The 21,265-nt window shown below is 42.6% G+C and overlaps 1 protein-coding gene across 10 annotated transcripts in view; it reads left to right on the top strand.

The window, feature by feature from the left end:
* PASD1 (PAS domain containing repressor 1) overlaps positions 1–21,265 on the top strand; it is a 121,320-nt gene that overhangs the window by 23,453 nt on the left and 76,602 nt on the right. The window lies entirely within an intron of this gene.

The following is a 21,265-nucleotide window of genomic DNA, read 5'->3' as shown; positions in this document are numbered from 1 at the left end:
TGGCCAGGATTCAGGCAATCACAGCAAAGTATGAGCTAGTATTCAGCCAATCATACATACGGACAGTCCAAGAAGAAGTCAGTCAGAGCAAAGTACCCAGGACTCAGCCAATCAGAGCAAAGTATGGGCTAGGATTCCACCATTCAGGACAAAGTACAGGCCTGAGGTCAGGCAAGGTTCACGCTAGGAGTCAGCCAATCCGAGAAATGTCCAGGCTAGAGGTGAGCCATTAGGTGTCAGAGCAATGTACAGGCTTGAGGTGAGCCAAATGGAGGCTAGAAGTCAGCCAATCAGAGCAATGTACAGACCAGGAGTCAGCCAATCAGAGCAAAGTGAGGTAGAAGTCAGCCAGTCAGAGCAAAGTACCTGCTATAAGACAACAAATCAGATCAATATAAAGGCTAGACGTAGCCAATAACATCAGCATGCAAGCTTGCCATGCTCTCCTCCAGGGTATCTTCCCAACCCAGGGATCAAACCTAGGTCTCTTGTATTGCAGACGAATTCTTGACCATCTGGACCACCAGGGAAGCCCAAGAATACTGGAGTGGGTAGCCTATCCCTTCTCCAGGGGATCTTCCTGACCCAGGAATTGAACCAGGGTTTCCTGCATTGCAGGCGGATTCTTTACCAGCTGAGCTACCAGGAAAGGCTAGGTACACCCCTGCAAATTACTTGTCCTGTGTTAAAATTACAACATTTTCCTCTGTCTTGGAAGGGAAAATTCTAGTCCTTAAACAGGCAATTAAGGATCTCAGTTTCATCATTTTAGCCTTATCTCCTTAACATCTCCAGCCCTATCTATCCACTGTCTCCAAAACACATCACGGTCTTTCCCACTCCTGCCCTAATACTCATGCCATTCTTCCACTTCATGTGCATCATTCTCTGTTCATTGCAGTCTAGCCCTTTGTCAACGTTCAGTTGAATGACTGACTGTGTCCTAACTTGGGATTTTTCTCATCACCAAATCATATGCTAATCTGACTGTTCAAAGTCCAGTAATTAATATTTATTCTTAACAACTATGAATTATACTACTTTTACTGTTTACTTATTACTTTGATATCTAGATTAGAAATTCTTTTTAAGAGCAAAGATTTGAAATACTCCAAAATCTGTATAGTAATAAGCATTTTATATTGACTTACACTGCTTCCTTGTGGCTCAGACTGTAAAGAATCCACCTGCAATGGGGGATACCTGGGTTTGATCCCTGGGTTGGAAAGATCCCCTGGAGATGGGCATGGCAACCCACTCCAGGATCCCTGCCTGGAGAATCCCATGGACAGAGGAGCCTGGTGAGCTACAGTCCATGGGGTCACAGAGTTGGACAGGACCATACAGCACTGATAATAAAACTTCTAGGTTAATGGTGAAAAGATTCTCCACAGTGAGGGATACCTAGAGAGATTCACCGAGCTACATGGAGAGGTGAAGAGGGAGGAGGGACATAGAGGTGGCCAGGAGAAGAGGGGGACTCAAATGTGGAGAGAGCAATCCAGCCAGTAAGCACTTCCCTATGTGCTCTCCACAGTCTGGAACCCTCAGAGAGGTTCACGGAGTTACATAGAGAGAAGGGAGGAGGGTGATAGAGATGAGCATGAGTAGAAAGGGGGAAATCAAGAGGAGAGAGAGAGATCTGGGCAGTACTCTGTTCCCTAAGTGTTCTCCGGTGCCCAGAACACCCACAGAGATTCACAGAATTGTGTTGAGAAGAGAAGGAGGAGGGGGGAGATAGAGGTGCCGTGGGGGAGAAGAAAGATTATCAGTAGGGGGAGAGAGTAATCAAGCCAGTAATCTCACTCCTGAGTAAAAATGGGTACTAAAGATTGGGTTCTTAAATGTACAAAATTTATATCAAATAATATAAAACAAAGATTAAAAATTTAGAGTAGAGGTTAGACTTAAAAAAAATACAATATTTAAAAAAAACCAAAATCACAAAAAGTATAAGATATATGTATGCAGTTTGCTTTAAAAATAGGGTCTTTTAAAAATTTTTGCAAGGTAATAGTGGGTTATAAAAATGAAAATTAAAGGTGTAATAGAGGACTTAAAAAAAGAAAAAAATTTAAAAATTAAAAAAAATATATAATAGTAAAAATGTACTCAGGACTTTCTCTGGAGCTATTGCGAGCAGTGTGGGGTCAGTTCAGTTTCAGATAGTTCCTTGTTCCTCCTTATACTTTTCAAGATCTATAGGCCCCTTTCAATGTAGTTGGTGTTAACTACAGGGATTTTAATCTGTTGACCTGTCACTTTCAAAGCGGTTCCCTCTGTTTATTTGGCTTCTGTTTGCAGGTCTCTTCAGTGTCTAATTTCCGCCCTGACACAAGGGGGTGGAGGTGGTCTCTTTAGGTTCGCTTGTTCAGTCGTGCTGTGGGGAGGGAGGAACACTGCAAACCAATATCACTGGCGTGTGTACGTGGAGAACTTGCAGTGTCTCCGCCGCACTGGGTTTGCCCCCGCTCACGGCGTGTGTGCTTTCCCAGTCTACTCTGCTCAGGCTTCAGGTTACTCTGCCCGGGAGTGGGCCCTGAGATGCATGCACTTCCCAGGTCTAAGCCGCTCAGGTTCAGGTTCTCGGGTACTCCACAAAGGCGCAGACTCTTGGTTGGGCCCGCGGTTTGTGCTGATCCCGGTCGGATCAGCTCAGGCAGCCAGGAGTTTGGCAAGCGCGCTCTCCCCTGTTGGGGCGGTGCGACTTACCACCTCCCTGGTCCCAGCCTTGGTTTCTGGGTGCGCCTGGCTCCGGTGTGCCTTGTGTCAGTTCTGGGTAGCTGGCCTCTGTCTGCGACCCTCCCGGCGGATGTCAACCCTCCGGAATCTCAAGAAGTCTTTGCTCTCTGGGGCTGAGTTTGCCCCTTTCCAGCTCTGGCTGGCCCCGCCTGCCCGCTGCGTCTGGCGGGGGATGGGACAGTCCACAGCTGGCTAGCTCTTCTGTGGTATTGCTCAGGCCTTTGTTCTGTGAGCGGGCTGGCAGTGCCTTAGATTTGGGCTTTTCACAGGATAGTTCTCTCTCTGGCTATCCCACAGCTTAGGTTGCTATCTCACGTTAGCTCCCTCAGATTGCCCTCGGGGCATTCGGGCCCGGTCCTTACCCTAAGCAATGCCGCCTGCTCCTCTCCGTTCAGCCCCCACTTGCTGGTGGTCGATGCGAGCGTCTGGGATACTCTGCTGGGAGTTGCCTTTAGGCACGTAATCTGTGGGGTTTATTTATTTATTTTTCCTCCCGGTTATGTTGCCCTCCGAGATTCGAAAACTTCCCCAAACCCGCCGGTGAGAGGGTTTCCTGATGTTTGGAAACTTCTCCTCTTTTACAACTCCCTCCCTGGGACGGGTCTCCGTCCCTAACTCTTTTGTCTCTTCTTTTATCTTTTATATTTTGTCCTACTTCCTTTCGAAGACAATGGGCTGTTTTGCTGGATGCCTGATGTTCTCTGCCAGCGTTCATAAGTTGTTTTGTGAAGTTTGCTCAGCGTTCAGATGTTCTTTCGATAAATTTGTGGGGGAGAGAGTGGTCTCCCTGTCCTATTCCTCCGCCATCTTAGCCCCTTCCTCGCTTATTATTCCTTAGTTGAATAATAGAGATCAGTCAGAGAACAAATTGTATTTATAGAATTATCAAAGCTACATTGAAAAAGACTGGGAAGAAATCATCCGAAACGGCAGTATTTGCCTCTGAGTGGTAGAATTCTGTTGCCTTGAGTCTCTGCTCTATTTTGTAAATCTAACAGTCTCAAAAAGAGGAAAACGGAAATCAGGTTTCTTTTTTCTTTTTAAATTTTTGAAATCACAAAAGAAACCAGAAACCTGACTCTTTCCCAGCCTTCTAATGGGAAATTACATAAAGTGCCACAAAACTGTCAAAAAGGCTGTGCCGTGCTGATAGATTTCAATCTCTTCAGGAAGTATTGTAGGGAATAGCAGGTCCCTTAGCCCCTCTCCTCTGCAGAGATCAGGCTCCCGGACCTTTGTCTTGAGCAGCAAGAGCACCCAGCATGCAGCCAGGCGCACCAGCAATGGTCTGTGCCTTGCGGAGCACCTTTAGGAGCTGAAGCTGACAATTGTCCTGCCTCTGATCGGGTAAGCTGTCCAGCCTGTGGGCTGCCAGCTGCCTGAGCTTTGCCAAAAGGAGGCAGATCATTCCTTCTTTCACTGGATTGTCAGCTGAATAAAGCAGCCTGCCACAGCCTGGGCACTAAAGCTCTCCATTAAGATTATGCTGCCAGGTTGGAGAATGGCCCTTTCAACGCTGCAAGGCCTTCAAGAGGGGCTGTACTCTGCTGACCACCTTTATGCAAATCCCTCTTCTTTGTCCAGAGGCCCCATGACAGAGGCCAACTAAGCCCTTCTGGGCAGATAGGCTCCATGCAGGGCTGGGAGGGAGCTTGCCCAGGTTAGGTGTTTCTAGGAAGAAAAGCACAACGTTTTGTAAAATGCTAGTGCTAATAAATTGAACACTGGGGAAAAAATCTTATATTTTGAGATGTTATTGATCAGAAACAAGTGATTCCTCAGATGGAACAGACAGAAGTGGTATAGAGTCTGGGAAGGCAGAAATTATGGTGCTCTGACATTATGCAAAACTGATAACGTCTGTATGTGCTTTTGCCAGTTCTCTCCTGGTTTCTTTCCTGATCCTGGGCTTATTCCTCCTCCTCCAGGGTGGAGAAGCTGCCTGGTCTCCTCACTTGCTTGGGCTCTCTTCTCTGCCCTGGTTGCTGCTCACTCCCTCCATCCTTCTCATTGAATATTTCCAAGGTTTATTTTCCCTTCCTCAGGTCACTCCCTTGGAGCACTCATAGTGATGCGTCAAATTTCAAATGTTCTCTTTTTTAAAAAAAAATCATTTATTTTAATTGGAGGATAATTGCTTTACAGTATTGTGATGGCTTTTGCCCTACATCATTATGAATCTGCATAGGTGTACATGTGTGCCCTCCATCCTGAACCCCCCCTCCCATCTCCCTCCCCACCCTATCCTTCCAGGTTGTCACGGAGCACTGGCTTTGGGTGCCCTGCTTCACACATCAAACTTGCACTGGTTATCTATTTTCCATATGGTAATGTATATGTTTCAGTGCTATTCTCTCAAAGCATCCCACCCTCTCCTTCTCCCTTTTGTGTGTGTCTCATAGAATGGACTAGAAGAGATCGCCAAGTCATGCCTCCAACTATTGCTCTTATCTATCTACATGGTCAGATTGATCATTCTTATCAAATAGAGAGTAGGTTTTCCTGCATATTTCATTGATGCCTGAACGTGCAAGAGAACCCACAGTTGGTGATTTTTCTTTCCAGACTCTTCCATAACCCAGTTTCCCTCCAGTAAAGGACACCTTTGGCCTTGTGACCTTCAGCCCCTTCAGCCCCTTACTGCCCCAGGCCTGTAGTGGCAGTGTCGCCTCTGCCTTGTAACTCATTCTTTGTCTTTTCTCCTTTTCACCTGCCTCCATTAAACCGTGTTGGAAATCCATCCTCTCTTACAGCTTTCTTCTGTTCCTTCTGCTGACCTCCTAAACTCAAGCCTTTCCTCAGCCTGTCCGCTCAGCTCCTGGTATCATCCCTCTTAAAGCTGCTTTGATCCTATTAGTCCCTTCTCAGAAATTTGCTATAGTGCCCAGTTAGCTTGCAAATTAAATTAAAATGTTAACATCTTCAGTTAGAGAACATAACCTATCTGACAACATCAGTTTCCCCATTTGATTCTTATACTTTTCAATATTCTACCTTCTTTATTTTTAGATAATTATTTTGGCAGTTATGTAGCTCTTTGAAATAATTGTTGTTTCTCTGTAGGTCTTTTAGCTTTAAGACTGACAATAACAGCAATAAAAAAAACCCAGCACAGTTCCTTGCCCATAGTCGATAACTATTTGGGGTACGAACAACTAACTAAATCCATGGAAGCATTTGAAATTGCTGAAGACATCTCAGTTTGCCCAGACAACAGAAGCACAGGACTCAGTGTCCTGAAAACAGAATTCTTGCCCCCTTGGTAACTTCTTATGAAGTCAAATAGAGTGAACCTTAAGAAATATGGACCAAGAGTGGCCTAATACTCCAGTGTAATATGTATCAGGTTCTTGACTCAAATTCAGTATTTCTGTGTGTTTGTATATGTGATTTCCTAGAAAGTTCTGCTATGAAGAGTTTCTGTATAATTTTCCTTGCTTTGTTTCACCTGTTCATTTTCAGAGTTTTAAACTGAAAATGGACTGAAAACAGAGAAAACTTACCTATCAGATTCTTTTTTTGTGTGGCTCACGGGATCTTAGTACCCCAGCCAGGGATTGAAACCATGCTCTGTGCAGTAGGAGCTTGGAGTCTTAACCACTGGACTGCCAGAGAAGTCTCCAGAGTCTTACATGATTCGCTAAGATTTCTTTCTATGGTTAACTTAAAATACACCTTTATGTAAAGAGAGAAGGCTATCTACATATTAAGTCATCTCTCCTACATTTTTTCTATATCTTAGACTATTATTTTCATGAATCCTAGGGTCTCTCAGTCAGTTCAGTTCAGTCGCTCAGTCACATCTGACTCCTTGCCACCCCGTGGACTGCAGCATGCCAGGCTTCCCTGTTCATCACCAACTCCCAGAGCTTACTCAAACTCATGTCCATTGAGTCGGTGATGCCGTCCAACCATCTCATCCTCTTTCACCCCTTCTCCTCCTGCCTTCAATCTTTCCCAGCATCAGGGTCTTTTCCATGAGTCAGTTCTTTGCATCAGGTGGCCAAAGGATTGGAGCTTCAGCTTCAGCATCAGTCCTTCCGGTGAATATTCAGGACTGATTTCCTTTAGAATTGACTGGTTTGATCTCCTTGCAGTCCAAGGGACTCTCAAGAGTCTTCTCTAACACCACAGTTCAAAAGCATCGATTCTTTGATGGTCAGCCTTCTTTATGGTTCAGCTCTCACATCCATACATGACTACTGGAAAAATTGTAACTTTGTCTATATGGACCTTTGTCAGCAAAATAATGTCTCTGCTTTTTAATATACTGTCTAGGTTGGTCATAGCTTTCCTTCCAAGCAGTAAGCATCTTTTAATTTCATGGCTGCAGTCACCATGTGCAGTGATTTTGGAGCCCAAGAGAATACAGTCTCTGTTTCCATTGTTTCCCCATCTATTTGCCATGAAGTGATGGGATAGGATGCCATATCTTAGTTTTTTGAATGTTGAGTTTTAAGCCAGCTTTTTCACTCTCCTCTTTCATTTTCATCAAGAGGCTCTTTAGTTCTTCACTTTCTGCCACAAGGGTGGTGATATCTGCATATCTGAGGTTATTGATATTTCTCCCGGGAATCTTGATTCCAGCTTGTGCTTCATCTTAGGGTCTCTGGAGAAAGAGAAATTTCTTGTCACAGTCCTTAACCAGCTGACTACGACCTACTCTTCACAGTTTTGCAGGCTAGGTTCAGACAACCGTGTGTTGTAAGGAGGAACTAACATTTTTCCTGCACTTGGGGGAAAATGGACAACATAAGAACTTTCATACACTGCCAGATAGGGCAGGTGCCATTTGGAGGGCAGGAGAGGGAATGACAAAAGGTTCCTTGGAGAAGATGCTTTGGGGAAAGTGCCTTGAGGGATAGATATGGCTTCAGTCATTAAAAATATGAAGACGGGCCTTCTAGGCAGGAAGACTCGATGGGTCTGGATAAAGGAGTGTGTGACTGGGCATGGTGCGTACTTCCTGGAATTCAGGAAGATGTAAGCTATGGTGTGGCTGAAGAGGTGAAGTGGATCATATTCTAGAGGGCCTTGGGTGACAAGCTGCGAAGAGAACACGTGTAACCATGTATGATACCCACATTCAGGAAACATATGGAACCTCTTATATTCTCCCCTTACTAACGTAATCTTATCTGCAGTGAAGTGACATGGAATCGGCCTAGTAAATGAAGCGAAACTCAAACCTACCTAACTAAGGTGGGGCCCAGGGTCCACATTATTCCTCTTGCTTGCTTCATAATGGTTTCACATGACAAATTTTGTTAGAGGCTCTTCCTTGAGGTCAGAGCTGGACCAAATAGTTCTGGATGCCAGTCACCAGTGGAGTAAGTATTGTGTGTGAATGCCAGCTGGCTTCTTGCAGATGTTCTTTGGCCAGTGTGTACTGAGGTCACATATTGGGAATGGCCCCCGATTTCCTTCAGTGGGTGCTTCTTGAACTGCCCCTCAGTGCCAGGTGCTGGGGACAAGGAGTCAGGAGACCAGATTCTGCCTTTGCGCTCATACTCCAATGGGGGGGATAGACAAGGACTCAAATAGTGATCAGACATCCTAGAAAGTGGCAAGTGCCTTGAAAGAGAAGTAGACAGTGAGCTCTAGAGGGCTCAAGGAGGAAAAATCTGGGGAGAGCGTGGGCGTGATTCTGGAAAAATTTGAGAAAAATGGTATCTCTTTGACACAAATTCATATAATCCAGACCCCCAGATACCTTCAGGCCTCATAGATGCTGTGAAGTATGTTTGGCAAACATCAGAAACAGATTTTTATTTGAGGACCATGCTATTTGGCTTTATCCTTAGTACCATCCAGATAGTACAAGGATTATGTGTCCCTCAGAGAAGGCAGGGACACTCCTTGTTTAGTGCAAAGAAAATCCATCACACTTGATAGAAGAAATTCCTGAATGTCAGCATCACTTCTGTATCTAAAAACCAAGTAAAGTATTACAAATAAACATTTTTCTCTAATTGCACTAAGAGGAGAGTTTCTATAGTGGCAGATCTTCACTTCATCTCTTGGGCTCTTACCAAGCAGACGGGTCAAGTTAGCCTAAGAAAGCTCAGTGCCTTGGGTCAAGTAGGCTGCCATTGTGATTCAAGAGGGGCTACAATTAGGGAGAGACTCGGGAAATTTGACTTCATGTAGAAGCTGGCAGCAGTTTAAGAACATTTTTAGATGAAGAGCAGTCCCAGTTTCTCCAGCCCATGGCATTGGTATGAGAATCATAGCATTGTGGAAAAAGTCACTTCTAACCTGGGAAGTCTTAGATCTTGAAAAGGGTTCTCTTATCTTTATTTTGGGGCTTCTCAGGTGGCGCTAGTAGTAAAGAACCCACCTGCCAAGAGACAAGAATTCAATCCCTGGGTTGGGAAGATGCCCTGGAGGAGGGCATGGCAACCCACTCCAGTACTCTTGCCTGGAGAATCCCATGAACAGAGGAGTCTGGCAGGCTACAGTCCATAGGATCACAAAAAGTCGGACACGACTGAAGTGACTTAGCACCCAGCACACATCCTTATTTTAAATGTACATGATTGTTGGCTTCCATGGTGTTGCTAGAAAGCCTATTTTGATCTAGAAATATGTCTTTTTTCAAAAGTCAGCTGGATAGACTATAAGTGTCCACAGACAGCACTCACAGTTTCTTCAATTCTTATTCTTGGGTAAGAAAACGTCTTTATCTTTTGGGTTTTTCCTTTATGCTTACTTTTTATATTATACTGTGTGCTTGTAACCTAATGAAAGTAAGAGTCCTCTGTGTTTTGAAACTGATTGGCAAGCTCTAACTGACTGGGGGGAAATCTGAGTAATGAGACATATTTTAAAATAATAATAATAGTAACACCTGAATTAATGAGTAATTCATACAATCAAGATGTCCTCAATTAAGTTAAAGCACAGGTCAAGATGTAACATCATTCAAGTAGTCACAATCAACTCTTAACACACATGAAATTGTGTAGCACAAGGAATAAAAGTATCTGCTTAGAGATGTCATTGATTTTTACCACCTACAAACTTAAAATGCAAATCATATGTTATTCTACTTGGACACTCTAAAGGTAACACTGTACCCATTTCCCTGAGAGAATTTTAAAATCAAGTGAAGGAAAGAAAAGATGTCTTAGTTATGGTAAACTGGATATTTCAGATCAGTGATATGTGTGTTTGTATGTGTGTTTGTGTATGCATGCATATAAACTCAATTGTTGAACAAATACAAATAAAACTGAGCTTGAATGTTAATTTTTTTGCTTCTAATTTTATATTTATATAGGTATACGTATGATAATATATTCTCATAGATGAAAAATCAACCTACATATTTCCTTTGAACTGTGATGTATAAAATAAAACTTATTGTTCTTGCAGTAAATATAATTTGGTGCTTAGGTTCTCTGGAAACTTGGTTACTTCCGTAATGAGAATGTGAAGTGATATGAAAAATAAGATCATAAATCTTAAGATGTAACAGTTACACTCATTCTCATCCATTTCTTCCAAAGAGGGCATTTTCCCAAGTATGAAACTGGTCAGTTCCATAAATATATTTACAAAAATTGCATGGGACTTTGATGTCTCTCATGCCAGGTTTCTCATTTTTAAAAATATCTCAATAGATACACAAAGTTGTTCTTGTGCATCCTTGAAATTCCATACTGGGAATATTTCCTTAGTATAGAAATTCCAATGTGGTGATATGCCTGTTGAACAGATTTTGCCTTGGTTCTTGTAAGTTATTTAGATGTCAGACATTGAGGTCGTATTAATTTACGGTTCATAGTATTTGCAAAAAGGAGAACGTTATTTTACATAGATAATTCTGAGAGAGAAACATGTCGTGCACAATCATTGCAATTGCTTTTTGTCAATGTTTGAAGAAAGTCTTCTTTTTTAAAAAAAATCAGCTTTATTTAAGCATAACCAACATGTAAAATATATGGAACGCTTCACAAATTTGTGCATCGTCCTTGCAAAAGATAGCGTTAAGTCATGTCCAACACTTGCGATCCCATGAAGTGTGGCCCACCAGGCTCCTCTGTCCGTGGGATCATCCAGGCAAGAATACTGGAGTGGGTTGCCATTTCCTTTTCCAGGGGAACTTCCTGACCCAAGAATTGAAACCAGGTCTCCCACATTGTAGGCAGATGCTTTACCAACTGAGCTAAACAAGCTAATCTTCTCTGTATCTTTCCGATTTTAGAATATGTGCTGGCAGAGCAAATGCTCCTTGCGATGGTTCTTCGAAAGAAAAGGTTAAGTGGGAGTCTTTTATCTATAGTGCAGGCTGTGCTGCACACCTTTTTGGGAGTACCTGGGACTGAAATCAGTAAACTACTTAAAAGTGACTTATGTAGTTACCACATTCATCTTTCCCTGGACCCTTTTACAAACTTTGAGGGAGGGGCGCTCCCAGACTGGTATTTTTATCCCAGAGCCCATTCAATATTTATTGTTAGAGTTTCAGATTTTCCTTTTGGTCATTCCTAAGTTAGAATTCCCTTGGCCATCGAAGGGGCTTGAGGATGGGAGATAAATCAAAACAAAGACATGTTCCCAGTGATCCTATACCTATGAAAAGCCCTGAGATGTTTTGTAATCAAGAAATCTGCTTCACTATATTTAACTCAGCCTTTTCCAAATGTACCCAACCAAGGGAAATTTGACTTTGACTTTTGCTGCAAACCTATTAACACCCTTTGGTGCTAGTGCTCTGTGGGAATAATGGACTCTAGGAAGGCCTGGGTGACTTGCACTAGACTCTTTCACATATGTGAGTGATGGCATCTGCCCTTGGTATTCTGGAACTCCTGATGAATAAGATTTGCCAGCCATTTCTGAGCAAGAAGGATATCTGCAGTGAGTTGCAACTCTTGGGACAACAGCCTATGAATGTTTGCATTGATTTAGGCTCTGGCAGGTTTGAAGGGAGCAGGAACTGCTAGGGTATCTCCAATGTGTTCCAGAAACTGCTCTACTAGGCTTAGCACTTTCTCTGCTGCTGAGATGAGGGTGAAAAGCAACTCCAGCTCCCCAAACCAAGAATGGGATTTGTTGACAGGGTCCCCTCTGCTCTTAGATGCTGCTACTTAGGGATCTCTCCCCTCCCCCTCTCCACTCAGTAGTTTTGAGAGGATGGACTTTGGTAACTGGGTCCGTGTCTTTGGAGAGGAGGGGGCCAGCATCACGCCTGTGGCAAGCAAAGAGACTGCCTCCTCTTCCAGTGAAGCCAGGAAGGTGTGTTGCTTTGGAGAAGAGTTAAAGAAAAGAGCTTCAGAATACCAAGAGTTAACTTGATTTTTTTAAAAAAGAATCATTTGCTGAGCCACAGACCAAATCCCAATTCCATGTTGCTGAGAACCCATCTTTTTCCACTGTAGAAAAGTGAGTTTGCCTATGGTTTGACAAATTAACTTTCTTTAAAAGGAAACAATAAAAAATAATTTTCCCATACTGCGGAATTTTGAAATGCTTGGCTTCAAGTTTCAGTGACTTTTCTTTTCAATGAATATGATTGGAATTCTATTTAATACAGAATTTTTAAAAGTCAGCATCTGTTGCATAGATATTGCATATATATTGCATATAAAGTAGACATGACATGGACAGTTTCATACCACATGTTTATCTTATGAGCCAGTAAAACCTCATTAGTAAAAAACTTGAAAGTTAAACATAAGCCTTTATTTAATTGTGGTGTATCTCGGTCATTTTATGTAATATTTGAATTAGGTGAGTAATTAATATAATCTTTAGTTTCTATAAATTTTAATATAATGTGCAATAAGCTTGCATCCCTACCCAAGTAATAATGGAAGCGAAAGTGTTACACAGATTTGTAATATCCAAGTCAAAGGACAAGTGATTACTCAACTTCTTAAGGGGCAGAGGAATGATTATGTAGAAAATCTAAAAGCCCTAGACATTTTAGGGAAGGAGGCACACAAAATTGACATGAAAGTAACATGGGGATAATCTTTATTCAACTAATTACTTATATAATCATTTGCAAATTCCAGTGCTTTAACCAATATTAAAGCATGATTACTTCATTTGTTCATTTGTTCACTCATCCAGAAACAATTTGGGGGAAAAAGTGAGGAGGGGCGGTCCAAGTGGGCAGTGAGAAAGAGCTTCTTTATTAGCAATTCACTTTAGGAGCAGGGTGGACCGGCAGGCTTGAGTCAGCCCCAGAAGTCCCTAACCCGAGGCCCAGCCTATCCCTACAGGCTCCAGACCCCGGTGACCAATTTCGGGGAGCCTGGAAGTTGAGTCACACAGTGTGATCCCACGTGGTTCAGACCCTTGCACACCAGTCTTCAGGCATCATGGACCTGTAAACCTGTGTGGACAGGGGTTGCTCATGGCCAGCAAGCCATCTTCTTGGGGCCAGGGGACCCCAACACAGAGAAGAAAAAAAGACCTGCTCTTTTCCTGGAATTTTGGAGGCTGTACTTTCTGTCAGTTCACTTCAGTCACTCAGTCTTGTCCAACTCTTTGTGACCCTATGGACTGCAGCATGCCAGGCCTCCCTGTCCATCACCAACTTCTGGAGTTTACCCAAACTCATGTCCATTAAGTTGGTGATGCCATCCAACCATCTCATCCTCTGTTGTCCCCTTCTCTAACCTTCAATCTTTCCCAGCATCAGAGTCTTTTCAAATGAGTCAGTTTTTCGCATCAGGTGGCCAAAGTACTGCAGTTTCAGCTTCAACATCAGTCCTTCCAATGAAAATTCAGGAATGATCTCCTTTAGGATGGACTGGTTAGATCTCCTTGCAGTCCAAGGGACTCTCAAGAGTCTTCTCCAACACCACAGTTCAAAAGCATCAATTCTTTGGTGCTCAGCTGTCTTTATAGTCCAACTCTCACATCCATACATGACTACTGGAAAAACCATAGCCTTCACTAGATGGACCTTTGTTGGCAAAGTAATGTCTCTGCTTTTTAATATGATGTCTAGTTTGATCATAACTTTTCTTCCAAGGAGTAAGTGTCTTTTAATTTCATGGATGCAGTCATCATCTGCAGTGATTTTGGAGCCCCCCAAAATAAAGTCTGCCACTGTTCCCACTGTTTCCCCATCTATTTGCCATGAAGTAATGGGACCAGATGCCATAATCTTAGTTTTCTGAATATTGAGCTTTAAGCCAACTTTTTCACTCTCTTCTTTCACTTTCATCAAGAGGCTCTTTAGTTCTTCTTCACTTTCTGCCATAAGGGTGGTGTCATCCGCATATCTGAGGTTATTGTTATTTCTCCCTGCAATCTGGATTCCAGCTTGTGCTTCATCCAGCCCCGCATTTCTCATGATGTACTCTGCATATAAGTTAAATAAGCAGGGTGACAATATACAGCCTTGAGGTACTCCTGTTCCTATTTGGAACCAGTCTGTTGTTCCATGTCCAGTTCTAACTGTTGCTTCCTGACCTGCATACAAATTTCTCAAGAGGCAGGTCAGGTGGTCTGGGATTCTCATCTCTCGAAGAACTTTCCACAGTTTGTGGTGATCCACAGAGGAGCCTGGTGGGCTGCAGTCCATGGGGTCGCAAAGAGTTGGACACGACTGAGTGACTTCACTTCACTTTCACACAGTCAAAGGCTTTGGCATAATTAATAAAGCAGAAGTAAATGTTTTGTGGAACTCTCTTGCTTTTTTGATGATCCAGTGGATGTTGGCAATTTGATCTCTGGTTCCTCTGCCTTTTCTAAAACCAGCTTGAACATCTGGAAGTTCACGGTTCACGGATTGTTGAAGCCTGGCTTGGAGAATTTTGAGCATTACTTTACTAGTGTGTGAGATGAGTGCAATTGTGTGGTAGTTCGAGCATTCTTTGGCATTGCCTTTCATAGGGATTGGAATGAAAAGTGACCTTTTCCAGTTCTGTGGCCACTGCTGAGTTTTCCAAATTTGCTGGCATATTGAGTGCAGCACTTTCACAGCATCATCTTTCAGGATTTGAAATAGCTCAACTGGAATTCCATCACCTCCAGTAGCTTTGTTCGTAGTGATGCTTCCTAAGACCCCCTTGACTTCACATTCCAGGATGTCTGGCTCTGGGTGAGTGATCACACCATCCTGATTTTCTGGGTCTGAAGATCTTTTTTGTACAGTTCTTCTGTGTATTCTTCCAACCTCTTCTTAATATCTTCTGCTTCTGTTAGGTCCTTTATTGAGCCCATCTTTGCATGAAATGTTCCCTTGTTATCTCTCATTTTCTTGAAGAGATCTTTAGTCTTTCCCATTCTATTGTTTTCCTCTATTTCTTTGCATTGATCACTGAGGAAGGCTGTCTTATCTCTCCTTGCTATTCTTTGGAACTCTGCATTCAAATGAGTATATCTTTCCTTTTCTTCTTTGTGTTTCAGTTCTCCTCTTTTTACAGCTATTTGTAAGGCCTCCTCAGAAAACCATTTTGCCTTTTTACATTTATTTTTCTTGTGGATGGTCTTGATCCCTGTCTCCTGTACAATGTCATGAACCTCTGTCCATAGATCATAAGGCACTCTGTCTATCAGATCTAGTCCCTTAAATCTATTTGTCACTTCCACTGTATACTCATAAGGGATTTGATCTAGGTCATACCTGAATGGTCTAGTGGTTTTCCCTACTTTCTTCAATTTAAGTCTGAATTTGGCAATAAGGAGTTCATGATCTGAACCACAGTCCGCTCCTGGTCTTGTTTTTGCTGACTGTATAGAGCTTCTCTATCTTTGGCTGCAAAGAATATAATCAATCTGATTTCAGTGTTGAACATCTGGTGATGTCCACATGTAGAGTCTTCTCTTGTGTTGTTGGAAGAGGGTGTTTGCTATGACCAGTGTGTTCTCTTGGCAAAACTCTATTAGCCTTTGCTCTGCTTCATTCTGTACTCCAAGGCCAAATTTGCCTGTTACTCCAGGTGTTTCCTGACTTCCTACTTTTGCATTCCAGTCCGTTTTAGTTCGCTGATTCCTAAAATGTCGACGTTCACAAAATCTTGCCATCTCCTGTTTGACCACTTCCAATTTGCCTTGATTCATGGACCTAACAGTCCAGGTTCCTATGCAATATTGCTCTTTACAGCATTGGACCTTGCTTCCATCCCCAGTCACATCCACAACTGGGTATTGTTTTTGCTTTGGCTCCCTCACTCCATTCTTTCTGGAGTTATCTCTCCATTGATCTCCCGTAGCATATTGGGCACCTACCGACCTGGGGAGTTCATCTTTCAGTGTCCTATCTTTTTGCCTTTTCATACTCTTCATGAACAGTGTGAAAAGGCTGTACTTTAGTGTTTAACAATGTTTTTATGGTTAGACAACATTATGCACATTGGTTTTCCTCAGTGGATTGAAGTTGAAGTTCTGTTGAAATACCACAGATCAAAATAGCTTTTCTTTGGTCATGATTTGCTCTCCTCTCCTCTTTCCCAGTTTCAAGTCCGCTTTCTCTGTGGTTCTAAGAGTGGCAGCCTGAGTTTTCCATTAGTCAGGGAATGCTAAGCTTCACAGTGGCAGAGTTCAGGGGGTTGCATTTAAGAAAATGTATAGTTCCTTTCACCCAGGTGCTCCCTTGCTATTTGTGACATTCGATTCCAGCTTCTGTGTCTGTTTAGTCCTGTGCTCCCTTTGTGCGCCTTGTCTCTGCTTCCTCTTTTCAACTCCCAGAGCACTTGGTATGAATTTAAATTGCGTGCTTTTGACCTTGTAGTTAGTCATCTATTTACAGGTCTGATCTCTCCAAAGGTAGAGTCCACAGCAACTTCATCTCTTTATCTCCCAGTGTCTTCCATAGAGTCCACACCTAGAAACCATCTGTCAAATGTCAAATGAATAAATGGGATTCGACTTATACACAACTCCTCAGGAAAGATGTGTTATCCGATGAGGGGACACTTACCTTTGCTTCCAAAGCTGTCTCTACTTTTTTCCATAAGAGCTGTTAAAGAGAACCAGAAGATTAGGAGGTAGAATTTTCTCTTGTTGAACTTTTCCATTTAACATGTTACCTTTACACTGTTTCTTACAGATGCACTATCTATTACACTTTTTGTGTTTCTCATTTTTAATTTTTGGTATGACAAACCAATATTGGAACATGGGGACTAATGGATGAAAAAAGGGAGTGGAATATAATAAGGTAGAGGGAAAAAGTGTCCATTGATTAAACCTGAAAAGAGAGGTGACACCCAACCAGCTCTGCTAGCTCAATTTTGCACAGCATTAGTGATTAACTTAAATGGGACAGAGTTGTGATGTGTCAAGGGTACTGTGTGTGTTAGTCACTCAGTTGTTCCTGACTCTTTGTGACCCCATGGACTGTACCCTCCAGGCTCCTCTGTCCATGGGATTTCCAAGGCAAGGTTACTGGAATGGGTTGCCATTCCTTTCTCCAGGGAATCTTCTTGACCAAGGATCAAATACAGGTCTCCTGCATTGCAGGCAGATTCTTTACCATCTGAGTCACCAGGACATTTTTCTGTTTAAATATCTGACTCTAGGAGACCTCAGGAACTGTTCTCAACAATGTGTCCTTGGACCTGAATGAGTCTTAGAGGCTTTAGCCTTGGTTTGATGCCGTGGTCCACTTGGATAATGACAGCAGCAAACAGCCAGATGGGCTCTAGGAGGTCTCTTGGGTGGGAGAGAGGTGTAGCAGGGGCTTGGGACCCATCATCTCCAACCACTGGAAGAAGGAGAGGTGGGAAGGAATGAATGGAACACACTTCAAGATTCTTACCACCTACAAAGCTCGGGTGCTGCTGTGCTTCAGTCTTGATGCTGTCTAGAGTCTTGAAGTACACTGGACTGTCACTCTTTGCTATAGACCAGAGATTCTCAAATACTCCAATCTTGTGTCTCACAAATCACTGTCAAAGGACTGGGCACTCACTAAGATAGAAACCAAACTCCTTTGTTTTTCAGCAAAGGGCATTGATGTGTTTAGACAGTCTGTCAGCATATTTATAATTTTTGGTGAGTTTTGAGGGCATGATCAATTGCAGAAATGTTATTGGACATAAATGTGTGATTGCTACAGAGCTTCAAAGTAATTTGTTGTTGGGCAAGGGAACCAGAATTGGGAGAAACATGAGATGTTCAGGCTTATTCCTAGTCAGTTGGAAGATCACAGATGGAGAATGGAGGCGAGGGTGCGAGGAGGGTAGTTGGGATATGATGCCTGACATTTCATACGAGTGAAGTGTTGAAAGAGGGCTAGTGCTAAGTCATGGAGAGGCTGTGTACTAGGGAGGGAATGCTCAGACATAGCCGTGGAGTCTCAGGGTGGCCCTGGGAAAGTTAGCTAGCCTCTCTAGACCCCATTTTCCTCATATATAAAATGGAAAAGATATTGTAATAATAGAGCCTGGGATGTAGTAAGTGCTTAATAAATGACACCTAATGTTATTCCTATGTTTAACTTTTCTGAAAAGTCTCCTATCTTCCTACAGTTATAAAGCATAATTCCCGCATAGCTCAGTCAGTAAAGAATCTGCCTACAATGCAGGAGACCTGGGTTCAATTCCTGGGTCAGGAAGACCCCCTGGAGAAGGAAATGGCAATCCACTCCAGTATTCTTGCCTGGAAAATCCCATGGACAGAGGAGCCTGGGGGCTGCAGTCCATGGGGTCACAAGAGTCGCGCACGACTTAGTGACTAAACCACAATTCAGTAGATATGGTTGAATCTGAGCCCGATCCCAGAGAAGGTTTATTGCTTAAGGAGAAGAATAACATAATGTAGATGTTTTCATCTCCAAGGATCTCCTATGGCAAGGGGCCTGAAGACAGATTCCTACCCTAGTTTCTTTGTGATTTCAAATAGAAAGGACAGCAATATACTCTCGGTAGTTGAATTGAAAAGTTTGCAGTATTTTTCAGTTCTACACTTGAAAAAAAAATTCTCAGACGATTGTAACTTGATGAAATCCTTTTTAATAGAAGGCTTACAATTAATGTTTTAAATGCCTCCCCTTATTGACTATGAACTTTACCAGAGCAGAGCCTATGTACGTCATCCCCATCTCTGGATTCCTAAGTCTGGGGTGTGATGTTGGCAGTCTGAATGCATGTTGAATAAATGTAGTCCTTTAGCTTTTTAAGTTACGGTGCTTTCATATGTCCAAGTCCTAAAGGAATTCAGTTGAAGTCTAGGGGAAATCAGATGAAAATCTAGAAGAGATAGGACAAAAATATTTGTAGTTTTGCTTTATATTCGTTCTCAGCTAGATTTACATTCGTTCTCAGCTAGATTTATATTCATTCTCAGCTAGATTTTTTAAATGTCAGTCAGAAGATTACAAATTTCATGGACTAATAGAAAACCAAGGTTGATATTCAGTGCCATGGCTTGAAGTATAGGGACCACAAAACATAGTTTTAAGAGTACAAACTTTCCAGAATAAGTTCTGGAGCTCCAATAATGTACAACAATGTGACGATAGTTAATAATGCCATACTCGAAGTTTGCTAAGAGTGTAGATCTTCTGTTCTCACTACACACACACACACACACACACACACACCAAAGATAATTATGTGAGGTGATGGATGTGTTAATTAACTTGATGTGGTTATCATTTTATAGCTTATACATATATAAAATGTATACAATTTTATTTGTCAATTATACCACAATAAATAAAAAATAGAAATTTATTTCGGGAAAAAAACAGAACTCCCATCCGAACCCCACAGTAGATGACTCTCATTGCAAAGTGAAGTCTAGCCTCAATAATAGAGGTTGAAGGATGGGTCTGGGGAGGAAGTGCCAGACGGGTCATCCAGAAGCAAAACAGCAGTATTGTCCCCGTGAATCTTCCATCATTAGAGCTCCTTTTCTGCCTCTCAGGGGTTAAAGCTTCTAAGGATTGATATCTAGGTTTAATTCTAGGACATGCTTTGGGAATAATGGAAAACATTAAGTTCTACAGGCTGACTGAACTCTAGTTAAAATCTTAAAAATCTAGTCTGTCACCTGGATACCTGCAAGGCTCATTTGCTAGTTTTTTCATTGTCCAGCTACAGCGACTAGCAAACAAATCGGGCACATCAGAGCAGCAGAGACGGTGGATCAATTCTGCTTTTCCAAGAAATGAAGTCCTAGGGAATGTTTTGTCCTTTTAGTGGAAATCAGACTGAGGCTGCAGTTCTTTTTGCCTGTCATGGAGTGGAGATAGCCCTGGACAGTTAAAGTTATTGTGAACCAGCACTTTAAAAATGCCAGACACTTGGAATTCATTTATTTTTTAAGTGCTTTCATAGGCCATTACCCATTCTCTACCCCTTTGAAACCATTTAAGATATGCTAGGATTGGTAAGCCTCACACAAAATTCACTTTGGACATTGAATGGGTTGGATTTTTTTGAGCAGTACTTATTCTCTAAAATCCTAGGACTCCTAGGGACCACATTCCTTTGATTTTTGACATTCAAAATTCCCATTTCTTCCATTCTGTCACTGGGTGTATGAGACTGTGAACCTTGCAAAGAAAAGGGAGAGTTGTTAACATTAGTTTGTGCCAGCACTCTCACAATATATCTAAGTTCTCTATATTGTATTTTGTACACATTTAATTGGATTAAACAAGTACCCAGTGCTTTGTGTGTCTGGAGAGGAGTTCTAGGTGCTTTAACGTACAGAAAGCAGGGTAAGAGTCCTATGGCCCGAGAAAGCTTACATTCTAATACACACAAGGGACAGTGTGTATCAGGGTCTTGAAAGGAAAGACTTTGGGGATATCTGGGAAGACTTCTTAGAAAGGATGACATAAGACTGGAAGGCAGTCGGATATAGTTTTGAACTCCCACACTAGTCTCTTTGGATTCAAATCGCTGGTGTACCACTTACTACCTGGATGATCTCAGGGTACCTTCTTGCGCCTGTTTCCTGAGGAACTCAGATGATAACATCAGATCAGACCTCATAGCAATGTTGTGAGAAGCAAATAAGTTGCTTACTGTAGAAATCGGGGCCTCTCCATCAGTCTGGGATAGCAGAGGACCCAGGGGGAGGGCTTAGGAGGAGGGACAGGATTGGGTTGGTGGATTGGATCCTGCTGTCTGAGAGGTGAGGATGGAGTGGAGCGGGGCAAGAGTGTAGTTGGACGAGGGAGATGTGGTTGCAGGGTTTGAGATGAAAGGGACTGAACTTTAGGTCTTGTGTGGTTGATCAACAGAAGCAGGCAAGCATGAGCCCCAGTGCAGAGGCAGGTGCTGATCAGACTGGCCCAAATGGGGGCAGAGAAACAAGAGAGTTATGGAGGGCAGCTTGGCAACCTTCGTTTGCAGGACTAGATTGATGATGGTCATGCTTAGGAGTTTGGTCATACAACTGGGATTTTTCTCTTCTAATATCTTGCAACCAAGAGAAGCAAATGTTGGGTTTGTTGATGAATGAGGAAAGGGTAGGAACAAACCTTAGGTCACCTCCTTGCTGTTGATCAGCCGGATTCCTAGGTAGCCTTGGGATCAGGAGAACAGGGTTGTGGAAGGAACACTCAGTTTGACCGTGGATGAGGATGGAGATTACTTCG

Source organism: Giraffa tippelskirchi, chromosome X (genome assembly GCF_054371585.1).
Source record: "Giraffa tippelskirchi isolate mGirTip1 chromosome X, T2T-mGirTip1v1.2.pri, whole genome shotgun sequence".
NCBI lineage: Eukaryota > Metazoa > Chordata > Mammalia > Artiodactyla > Giraffidae > Giraffa > Giraffa tippelskirchi.
The sequence above is the reverse complement of the archived record's forward strand: the minus strand, read 5'-3'. Positions and strand labels throughout refer to the sequence as shown.